We start from the raw sequence: 12,597 nt of genomic DNA on the forward strand, positions 1-12,597 counted from the left end.
AGACTCAAGTAGCACTCTATATATTGGGGAAATTGAGAATATCCCTTGCGTGAATAATGAAACCATCTGTTCAATAGGCCACGTTTTTTTGATAACCTCTCCTTTTTAGATTAAGCTGGTGATGTAATGTCTCGTCTGTAAATAAGCAAAGTGATGCATGCTGGGTAGGGAGTATTGATTTTGCATAGCTCTAAAACTTTTAATCATGTTGTCTGTATCATCTAAAAAGGGTTGAATATTCATTAACCCCCGTTGTTGCCAATCTTTAAAAGGCTGTGTAGTGAGACCTGCTATGAAGTTGGGGTTTCCTAAAAGCGGTAGATATCTAGTGCAGGTCTGTGGGATCTTAAGCCACTTACAGAGCGCCCTCCATGTACGTAAAGGTTCAGTTATTGGGAGCAAGTCTCCTATGTGTTGTCGAGCCTGTTGTCTCGTCAAATGTGGTAGTACCGTTAGGGAGTATGGCGCTATCAACTCTTCTTCTAAGGCCTTGAAAGTGAAATGTTCTTTTTGACTCAACCAGTCATTCTATTACTATTTTAGAGACCGCCGCCCAGTTATAGAGCATAAGATTTGGTAGACCCAGCCCTCCAAACGGCACTGAACTAGATAGTTTCTGAGAGCTTATTCGGTGTCTCTTGCCCACCCATATGAAATTTAGAATTTTTGTGTTAATCAACTTCAAGTCGGTCTTTCGCCCACAGACTTCTTGTTTCACTTATACTAATAAGCTGTAAACAAGCTTGCAGGACAATATTATATTTAAGCAGGCTCACTTACCTTAATGCTGAGGAGCTCCAACATTGACGCACTCCCTCTGCAGCCACTCGGTCACAAATAGACTGAAGTGCAAGTGCCTCTAATTTTTGTTGGTTAGCGCTCTCCCTTGGCAGCGAAGAACACTTTAGGCAAATAAAGGAACTTTCAACATAAAGTATTTTATACTACCTGACTGAAATTCCACTTTATGTGTTCCACTGGTAAATCCTAGCGTTTCAAAAACATAATTTCAAACGCCAGTGCACACTTGCTGGTTGTCAGTGTTGGGAGCGTGCTCTCTTGCCGGCTTTTGAGACACAGCTCCACATTGTCATATTGTTTTATTGCTGCCTTTAAGCCTTACCATAACATCTTAAGACACAGGATCCCACGGATTTCAGTGAGGACAAGTGGAGGTCTAGGGAGGATAAGGAGCAATCTATCCTGATACAGAGAAACATCTGCCCCCTATTTGGACCCTATTCCCATTGGACCACAAGTTCCTCCGGCCGTGGAGTGAGACTGATGTTCACGAAAGAGCCTAACACACGTTTTGGATACCTCATTGTTTATTGAGGTTTGAATATGTGAGTGCACACTTTTTAGTTTTATCATTTAATGTGTTATTGAGTGCACCCATATCCTTTTTTATGACACATAAGAAAATACACTTGTGATTTTTTGCAACATAATTGTATTTTTTTTTTTACTCATTGTTACTATTTACATTGCTGATTGTACGCTTATTTTTTCTATGGATAATGATTTATGAATTGTATAGTATTTGTGTGAGCACTTCTATGAACTTGGCTCTCTAAAGTAGTTGTAATGTCTGCACTCTTACCTGTCTCTCTCTCACACAAGCGTATCAGGGGTTTCTCCCACTCTCTAAGTCTTTATGTCTGACCTCCCACCTGTCTCTCTCACACACAAGCGTAACAGAGCTGACTCTTATTCTCTAAGACAGTATGTCTGCACTCTCACCTCAATGTCTCTCATACACAAGCGTACTAGCAGCGTCTCCCACTCCCTAAACCTGTATGACTGCACTCTCACCTGTCTCTCTTATACACAAACGTACCAGAGGTGTCTCTCACTCTCTAAGCCTGTATGTCTGCACTCTCACCTGTCTCTCTCACACACAGTGGCGTAGCGTGGGGGGGGCCACAGGGGCGGTTGCCCCGGGCGCAAAATTCTGGGGGGCGCAAAATGCTTGGCTCCCAGCCTCCCCAGTCCCCACCATCTCAAGACAGTAGACAGTCACAGTCCCACTCCAAGCGGCGCTACAGGGAGGCTAAAAAATCTGACAGGCGCCTGCGCCCAGCCATTCTGTCTCTCAAGTGAACTGTCTACTACTCTGAAGTCAAGACGTGCTGTGTAATGATTTAATTATCATAATTTTATGAGTGTAATCCTATCCGACCGTTACCTGCTGCTAGACTAGTGTTTATGCCACTAGTTAGCACGGTCCACTCCCACTCCCAGCGCACATGTCAGGAGGGAGGAAGAAGTCAGAGCAGCAGAGCCAGAGTGGAGTCAGACTAGTACGCCGCGCCCGCAATGATAAGGTAAGTAGTGTCAACAGAAATTACCAAACTCATCACCGGGTCCGTATCAGAACCAGACCACCAGTGCCACTGCCAGCCAGAATTATAATTAAATTATTATAGCCCCTGTTTTTGCCTGGGCCCTGGGGAATAGGGATTGGAAATGGCAATGCACGCAAAATGCAGCTTAGCCTCTACCGTTACCCAGGTGACGTCGCAGGGCCAGCCAGCCAAGTTCCAAAGGACCCAGAGTCACTCTGAGCCAGCCAGCCAGCCAAATTCCAACTTCCAAAGGACCCAGAGTCTGAGCCAGACAGCATGCCAGAGTGTGAGAGTGATCTATGCTGCTTTAAAGTGAAAGCTGGTTATTTTATTTCAAATTCATTTTTAACCTGGGTAAAATAAAACATACAAGATGTAAATGATCTACATCTTGTATGTTTTACCCAGGTTAAAAATGAATTTAAAAAAAATAACTGGCTTTCACTTTAAAGCAGCATAGATCACTCTCACACTCTGGCATGCTGGCTCAGATGTATTTAAAAATTAAATCCCATGTTTAAATATTAAACCATAAAAAATTTAATTGTTAAGTTATATAATCTACTTACTTAATGTATATAATAAAGTAATGGCTGCCTGCCTCGCTACTGTACTGGTGGAAGAGACTCAGTCAGTGCTAATGGATTAGGGGGGCGCAATTCTTGCCTTGCCCTGGGCGCTGAGAAGCCACGCTACGCCACTGCTCACACACAAGCATATCAGAGGTGTCTCCCACTCTCTAAGCCTGTATGTCTGCACTCTCACCTGTCTCTCTCACACACAAGCGTACCAGAGGTGTCTCCCATTCTCTAAGCTTGTATGTCTGCACTCTTTTCACCTCAGTGTCTCTCTCATACACAAGTATGCCAAAGATGTCTCCCACTAGTAACCCATTAGGTCTGCACTCTCACCTGCATCTCACACACACAGGCATACCAGGAGTGTCTTCAACTCTCTAAGCCAGTATGTCTGAATTATCACACCTCAGTGTCTTTCTCTCTCACACACATGTCTCCCACTCTATATCCCAGTATGTCTGCACTCTCTTACATAAGTCTCTCTTACACACATTTTTACCAGGAGTGTATCCCACTCTATATCCCAGTAAGTCTGCACTCTCTTACCGCAGTGTATCACACACTCACATTGTACCAGGAGTGTCTCCCATTCTATATACCAGTATGTCTGCACTCACACATGTGTACCAGGACTGTCTCATACTCTATATCCCAGTATGACATCATTCTCACCTTAGTGTCTCTCTCATACTCAAGTGTACAATAAGTGTCTCCCACTATCTAAGCAAGTATGTTTGCAGTCTCTCACAAATACAGATGTACCAAGAGTGCCTCCCACTCTCTAAGCCAGTATGCCTACATTCTCTCACCTCATTGTGTCTCACACACAGAAGTGTACCAGGAGTGTCTCGAATTCTCTAACCCAGTAGGTGTGCAATCTCACCTCAGGGTGTCTCTCACAAAGGCATCAGCCCCCTTTCACTATAGTGTGTGTCTCTCCAGGACCAGAACTTTCTGCACTCTCTTCACTCTGCATCTCACATGCTGCTACATGGCAGGAGTCTATCCGCACTCTCTCCCCGAAGACACGTGTCTTCACATTCTCTTTCCAAGGTCACTCACCTCGGTGTCTCTTCACACACTTTCTTTCACAAGGCACTCATGTCAGTGTCTATCCGCAGTCCCTGCTTCCCACTTTCCATCCTGCGGCTCTCGCTATAGCTCTCCAGCTGTCATGGACAAATGAGCAGAATGGGGGGGGGGGAACCACATTACATTACTACACAACTTCTGATTGGTAGACATGTAGAGGCCGGTGAGCCACAGACTATCTACAAAGCCTGAGGGGGCATAGTTAGGGAGCAAGCATAGGCAGGGGCATGAATGACAGGAACACCTGGCCCGGTGTTCTATAATTTTTCTCTACCCCATAAGAATTCTGGACCACATCACTTCCGGTGATGTAGAATCAGCTGTTTGACTGCAAATCAAATTCCTTCACTGTGCATGCGCTCCACCTTGTCACCACATTATCCAGTGCATCACCACATTTCAATATCCGCAAGTCTGTCAGATCAGCCACATCTGAATTGAATCACTGTGCATGCGCTCCACCACAGAAGCTAATCTCTACAACAGAACTGCTTGCTAATCAGACATATATATATATATATACAAAGCACTATAATTCCCCCATCTACACTATTTTTTGCCTCCATCTGGGGGGGTTCAAGGGGGTGCCCCGCCGATCCTCTGGCATCCACCCCAAGTAAACCTTGTGGAATGAGGTTTACGATTAAGCACGGGGTTGTGTGATGGGCGTGGGGCCCTCAGGGGAGATCTTTGACCTCCCTAACGGCCCTTTGAAATGCTACAGTGCTCCTCCAGCCCTGTGTGCCCAGGCACACCCCGTACACACGCCTATACTCTGCTGTTAACACTCTCTCTCTCTCTCTCTCTCTCTCTGCTGTTCAACTCTCTCTCAAATGTTCAACTGCTCTTCGTAGTTTAATTACTAAATTGTACCTCTGTTGCTCAACTCTCTTTTTCTAACAAGCTGCCTGCTCCCCCTACCAATCAGACACCACCAAAAAGGTGTGCAAACTTCTCCCACCCCCTGTTACACGTGTCCACCAATGCAGCATGCAGGGAGCTGCTAACAGCTTCAGATATTGCATGTGATACTGCTACAATGGACATAAAAACAAAACCAGCACGAGCGTTGGACATATATACAAAAAATTGAATAAGTAAACAGAGCAAGAGGCAATAGCAGAAATCAATCTCCCAGCAAGGGGTGGGAGAGAGCAGCGGCTTGTCTGAGTAGGCCAATTCCACTATCAAAGGAATGAACAGGTAAGCATGTACTGAGAGTTAATCAAGAGCTAAACACAACCACCATCTGTCTTTCATTCTGAGAATCAGTCTTTCTTTTAAGAACAAATCTCCCAACTCTACTAACCCCATACAATAGCCCTCTATTATTGGACAACAGTATCAAGAAAAGAAAAATGACTAGTGTAATGGTGACAAACTGTAACCACACCTGTGTAAGCTTATGTATTTTGTACAGTTCAGTCTTAGTTTGTTCTATGCTAAAGTCCATAAAAAGCAAATAAAGATAACCCTCTTTTTAGAAGGTCTGCCAACAATTGTTATATAATGCCTCAAGGAAAATCCACTGCTGTTCTCCAGTTATATTATATTAGTCAGGGGTCAAGTCATACAAAAAAAAAGTGTGGGAGCTCACCAAGACTTCCACCCCCCCTCACAATTAATATTGATATATATATAAATATGTATATATATATATATATATATATATATATATATATATATATATACTGTATATACACACATACATATATATATATATATATATATATATATATACTCACTTACACACACTGTATTTATATGTATATAGACATTGGTTAATAAAAGAAAATTAAATCCAATGAAGTGTTGCATGGTTTTCTTTGGGCCTGAGAATCCTCCTCTGTCACAGAGTCTCACCCACTTAAGGTGCAATAGTTCTATTTCTGCTGAGGGGAGCTAAATAACCCCAGAGCAAGCCACACAGAAATGCAAGCACCATATGCAATAAAAGATAATAAAAATATCAATAACAGTGGTCATAACACAGCAGGACCGCTGACAGTCTTACATTTAGTGTATTGTAGGAAGTGTTACTGCCCATTACTAGAGGATCTCACTATCCCTCTAACCAGATTGTGGTCCAGTACCTCCCACCAGCAGCAGCAGTGTTTATTGAAGTGTTTCTTAGTTCCTCCTGCAAAAATAGTGCAGGAACTCAGTTCCCATGCGTTCCCGCCCAACTTGACCCCTTATATTAGTATGTATGTCCATTTGTATTGCATATGTTTCATTGTTTTAGTTTGGCCCATGAGACGGAGACCATCAGTAACCTTGGTCAACTCTGCTTATTTTATATATTTTCAAGGATCATGAACATGTTACCTGGGCATATATCAATAGAATATTTACTGCAGGGAAATACATCTTAAACAATTTGACTAACCTGAAGAATACCAGAATATGTCTTTGGCTATCTATCTATCTATCTATCTATCTATCTATCTTTCTATCTAGGTATATATATATATATATATATATATATATATATATATATATATATATATATATATATATATATATATATACATATATATATCAAAATAACAAGAGTATTACATTGAGCAATGATACTTTTTTTATTGGACTAACTATACATTTATAAGTTGACAAGCTTTCGGAAGAGTTCCTTCCTTTATCAAGTCTGAAGCAATACTGACCTATTCAATGAAATTTACAGATTATATCATAAAACACAGAATAGGTAAGAAGACAGAAAGTGCAGGGAGAGGAGGAGGTGTCGTAAAAATCATGAGGGGGGCTTAGGTAACAGGCAGACAGTGTCCAGTGTAGGAGAACAGACAGGGGAAATATATAAATATACATAGAGCATATACTGACATAAAGTTATATATCAACATTGAAACATAAAGATGTGAAATTGTATATACAGGGGGAATACAAAAGTTAAAAAAAGACAAAAATGTGGACATAGGCTTACCTGTGTACCTATGTATAAAGAATGTGGAATATACAATGTAATTGACTAAATGAAAGTACATTACAAAATTTTTTGATAATGTGTTAGGAATCCAGAGTTCACATTTAGTCCAGAATTAAACAAGTTGAAGCATTATCATTTTCATTTCAAAGGTTTTTCTTTCCATGGTGTTTTTGAAGTTGCCTCTGAGAATTTTGATTTTGAGGTTTTGGATGGAGTGGTCAGGTTGGGTGAAATGGTGACCAACAGGGGTGCAGTATTTTGTTTCACAGTGGTTTTTGATTGAGTGTCTGTGTAAGTTCATCCGAAGGTGCAGTTTTTGGCTTGTTTCTCCAATATAGCATCCCACTTCACATGCAGTGCAATGTATCATGTATACCACATTTGCAGATATACATGAATAGGCCCCTTTAATGTTATAGGATTTATTATTGTGATTTGCTGTGCTGCTTTCACAAATGTGTTGACACAGTTTACAGAGAGCTTTATAGCAGCACTTGGATCTATAAAGCTTTCTGTTCTTTTTCTCAAGGGGTAGCTTCCTATGTACCAGTTTCTGCTTTAGGTTAGGTGGTTGTCTGTATGCCAGGATTGGGGGTTTTGGAAAGATTTTTTTGAGTGTGGGATCCTCTAGGAGTAGTGGCTGTAATTCTTTTATGATTTCCTTCCACAGCAGGGTTGTATTTGACAACTAGTGGGATGCGTGATATGTTTTTCTTCTCCCTATATTGTAGTAAGTGTTCACGTGGAATATTGAGGGCAGAGTTAATTTTTTTATTTATAATCCTCGTTTTGTAACCTTTTTCTCTGAATGATTGGGACAGTGTGATGAGGTGTTTGTCACGGTCCTTGGTATCTGAGCAAATTCTGTGGTATCTTGTAGCCTGACTGTAGAGAGAGGAGCAGTGGTTATCATGAATACACAGGACTACATCACAGAGGGAAATAGACAATTATCAGATCAAACTTATTACAAAAAACTGGAAAAGGACCCCACCCAGGAATACACTTTGAAACTTAGAAAACTAATTAAAACATTCCCTAAACACACGCAACATAAACTGAACAAACTGGTGGCCTCTAACCCTAGCATAGGGACATTCTACATGCTCCCAAAAATCCACAAACCAGGGAACCCAGGAAGACCAATAATAACAGGCATGGACACTCTGACTGAGCAAATATCGGGCCTAGTGGAGAATATTCTTAAGCCTTTAGTTATTAACACCACTAGCTTTATAAAAGACACCACTGATTTTCTTAACAAAATCAGCCAGATAACAGAATTGCCAGAGGATACTATACTTGTGGCAATGGATGTGGAATCCCTGTACAGCAATATTCCACATAAAGATGGTATTGATGCCTGCTTAAACTTTCTTTCCTCCGACAGCCCTAACCAGACATATAGTGCTTCTACAGTCAGTAAACTTACAAAATTTATACTTACTCACAATTATTTCATCTTCAACCATTCCATCTACTTAAAAAACCATGGGAACAGCCATGGGCACCAAAATGACACCACAGTACGCAAACCTCTTCATGGCTGATTTAGAACAGAGATTCCTAGCCACTCACCCTTACAAACCCTTCAAATACTTTCGCTACATAGATGATATTTTCATCATATGGACAGAAGGAGAAAAAAACCTTGAACATTTTGATAAATCATTTAATCTATTTCATGCATCAATCAAGCTTAAAATGAACTTTTCTAGAGACTGTGTCAGCTTCCTGGATACAACAATATCCATCACAAATAGCAAACTGCCTTCATCTGTATACAGGAAACCAACAGATAGATGCAGCTACCTCCACAACTCCAGCTCCCACCCCAATCACATTAAAAAATCCATAATCTACAGTCAGGCTACAAGATACCACAGAATTTGCTCAGAAACCAAGGACCGTGACAAACACCTCATCACACTGTCCCAATCATTCAGAGAAAAAGGTTACAAAACAAGGATTATAAATAAAAAAATTAACTCTGCCCTCAATACTCCACGTGAACACTTACTTCAATACATGGAGAAGAAAAACATATCACGTATCCCACTAGTAGTCAAATACAACCATGCTGTGGAAGGGATACGAGAAATCATAAAAGACTTACAGCCACTACTCCTAGAGGATCCCACACTCAAAAAAATCTTTCCAAAACCCCCAATCCTGGCATACAGACAGCCACCTAACCTAAAGCAGAAACTGGTACATAGAAAGCTACCCCTTGAGAAAAAGAACACTCAGAATGGAACCAAGTGCTGCTATAAAGCTCTCTGCAAACTGTGTCAACACGTTTGTGAAAGCAGCAAAGCAAATCACAATAACAAATCCTATAACATTAAAGGGGCATATTCATATATATCTGCAAATGTGGTATACATGATATATTACACTGCATGTGAAGTGGGATGCTATATTGGAGAAACAAGCCAAAAACTGCACCTTCTGATGAAATTACACAGCCACTCAATCAAAAACCACCGTGGAACAAAATACTGCACCCCTGTTGGTCACCACTTCAACCAACCTGACCACTCCATCCAAAACCTTAAAATCAAAATTCTCAGAGGCAACTTCAAAATCACCATGGAAAGAAAAACCTTTGAAATGAAAATGATAATGCACTTCAACTTGTTTAATTCTGGACTAAATGTGGACTCTGGATCCTTAACACATTATCAATTTTTTTTGTAATGTACTTTCATTTAGTCAATTACATTGTATATTCCACATTCTTTATACATAGGTACACAGGTAAGCCTATGTCCACACTTTTGTCTTTTTTTTACTGTTGTATTCCTCCTGTATATACAATTTCACATCTTTATAGATATTGATTCAATGTTGATATATAACTTTATGTCAGTATATGCTCTATGTATAGCTATATATTTCCCCTGTCTGTTCTCCTACACTGGACACTGTCTGCCTGTTACCTAAGCCCCCATCATGATTTTTACGACACCTCCTCCTCTCCCTGTACTTTCTGTCTTCTTAGCTATTCTGTGTTTTAAGATATAATTTGTAAATTTCATTGAATAGATCAGTATTGCTTCAGACTTGATAAAGGAAGGAACTCTTCTGAAAGCTTGTCAACTTATAAATGTATAGTTAGTCCAATAAAAAAGTATCATTGCTCAATGCAATACTCTTGTTATTTTGATATCTAAATCTCTGGACTAACACGGCTACTCCAATCAACATATACAGTATATATATATATATATATATATATATATATATATATATATATATATATATATATATATAAGAAGAAGTCCTGACTGACTGACTCATCAACGCCCAGCTCAAACCGTTTAACCTAGGAACAAGAAATTTGGAAGGTATGTTGTTTTTATGACGTAGGCACCCACTAAGGAAGGATTTTTGCAAATTACTTCCCTAAGGGGGTATACCTATTTCTCAAAAATCAAACATGTTACAGACGTGAAAATTGGTATTTAGATTCTCCTTTAATAATAAAAAAAAAAATGTTTTACCATTTCCCAAAAATCCACTTAAGGGGGGTGAAAGGGGGGGGTGATTTATGAGGATACCTATAACTTAAAAACTGAAGATGTTAGAAAAGTAAAAATTATAATTTAAAATATTCATTATAAAGTAAGTTTGCATGCCAAATTTCTTGCTCCTAACATCAGTAGTTCTCAAGATATGGGCATCACAAAGAAAAGGGGGGATGTGATTTATGAGGATAATTTAAAATCTTCATTATAAAGTAAGTTTACATGCCAAATGTCTTACTCCTAACGTCAGTAGTTCTCAAGCTATGGATATCACTAAAAAAAAGAATACTCTTTTTTCCACATCTGACAGTTGAGTCATAATATATAACTACAATTTAATATAAGTAATTGTAAACAGAATAAAAATAAAATATTTTTATTGTGCCAGACGGATGACCCGCCCACAACTTAGCTGATTGGTGCCCATGTATGAGAAACATAGAGAATTAACGAAAACTCTAACAAAGTTAATGTCAGCGAGTGTGCAACCTGAACAGGCACACATGTGAGGGCACATCTCATGCAAGTGGTCGCGCTTTACACATATTTTAAATGTGCCTGATGGAAACACCGCCCACAACTTAGCTGATTGGTCGTTGCGCACATTGTTGCGAGTGGTCGCATTTTGTAAGTCTCATTCTTTGTTTGTAATTACAACACTAAAAAAATCCTGGACGCACATCAATGGAACAACTATCTTTCAGCAGAATTACAAGTTGTGCGGTACGGCTATACCGCTGAAAAATTGGCCATTGAGCGCGGAATATGCAGGTCTCTCGAATTACAAGTCGCGATGGTACGACTAATTTTGTTTAGTATTTTTTGTAATCTTAGTTTTTTTTTATTTTTCGTAATTTTAGTGTTTTTTGTAATGTTATAATATTTTTAATTTTCGTAATTTAGTGTTGTTTTTTGGGTTTGGGTATGTTAGTTTTTTTGTGTTAGGATTTTTTAATATTGTAATTTAGTTTTTTTTATTTTTAGTTTATTTAATTTTTTCAAATAGTTATATTAGGTTAATTTATAGTTTAATCTTAGTTTTTTTTTAATTTCACAGGTAAGTTTTTATTTATTTTAAGGTAGTTATATTGTACTTTTAATTTAAAGTTAGGGGGGGTTTAGGGGTTAATAGTTTAATTTAGTGTTTTGCGATGTGGGGGGCGGTGGTTTAGGGGTTAATAGTTTTAGTTTAGTATTATCGATGTGGGGGGCCGGCGGTTTTGGGGGTTAATAGTTTTAGTTTAATATTATTGATGTGGGGTGCCGGAGGTTTAAGGGTCAATACTTTATTTTAGTGTTGGCGATGTGGGGGGTCGGCGGTTTAGGGGTTAATATGTTTATTTAGTGTCGGCGATGTCAGAGGGTGGCGGTTAATGGGTTAATAACTTTAATTAGTGTTGGTGATGTTGGGGGGCGGCTGATTAGGTGTATTTAGACTAGGGGTTTATGTTAGGGTGTTAGGTTTTTACATAACTTTCTTTTCCCCACAGACATCAATGGGGATTGCGTTACGGCAATCGCCATTTCGCGATCGCAGGTGTTTGTTTTTCTAACACTTTCTCTCCATTGATGTCTATGGGGAAAACGTGCACGAGCATGTCAATTCAGACCTTGGGTTTGGCGCGGTATGGAGCTTATCGCACCATATCGCACATCAAAAGAAGGTTTTTCAGTAACTTGTAATGGCAGCGCTATGGAGTGTGCCTAACCGCTAATTTTGTTGCATTATTTACGCACCCGGTTTAGCGTATAACTTGTAATCTTGGTGTTTGTTTTGTAGCCAATACACCCAGACTAACGTCTGCAATAAACATTGCTTATTACGTTAAGACAACAACCTACAAATTATATTTCAGAGATTTTGGACTCATGTTTCTTTTAAAAACAATTGTCAGAAAATTCACACGAGCGAAGCCGCAGGCAACGGCTAGTTCAAAATATTAAGAGGTACAAAATACAGTCACAAGTTACACAGTTTAAACAGTGTGCAATATGAATTAAGTTTCATTGGAAAGCTTGCTGTGCAATGGTTGTAGTAAACTACAGAAATGTGCTCCTGTTTGCACTGCTATTTCTAAGGGTTAATGTTTTTCTCCAAGGAC

The sequence above is a fragment of the Bombina bombina genome, chromosome 1 (assembly GCF_027579735.1).
Source record: "Bombina bombina isolate aBomBom1 chromosome 1, aBomBom1.pri, whole genome shotgun sequence".
Taxonomy (NCBI): Eukaryota; Metazoa; Chordata; class Amphibia; order Anura; family Bombinatoridae; genus Bombina; species Bombina bombina.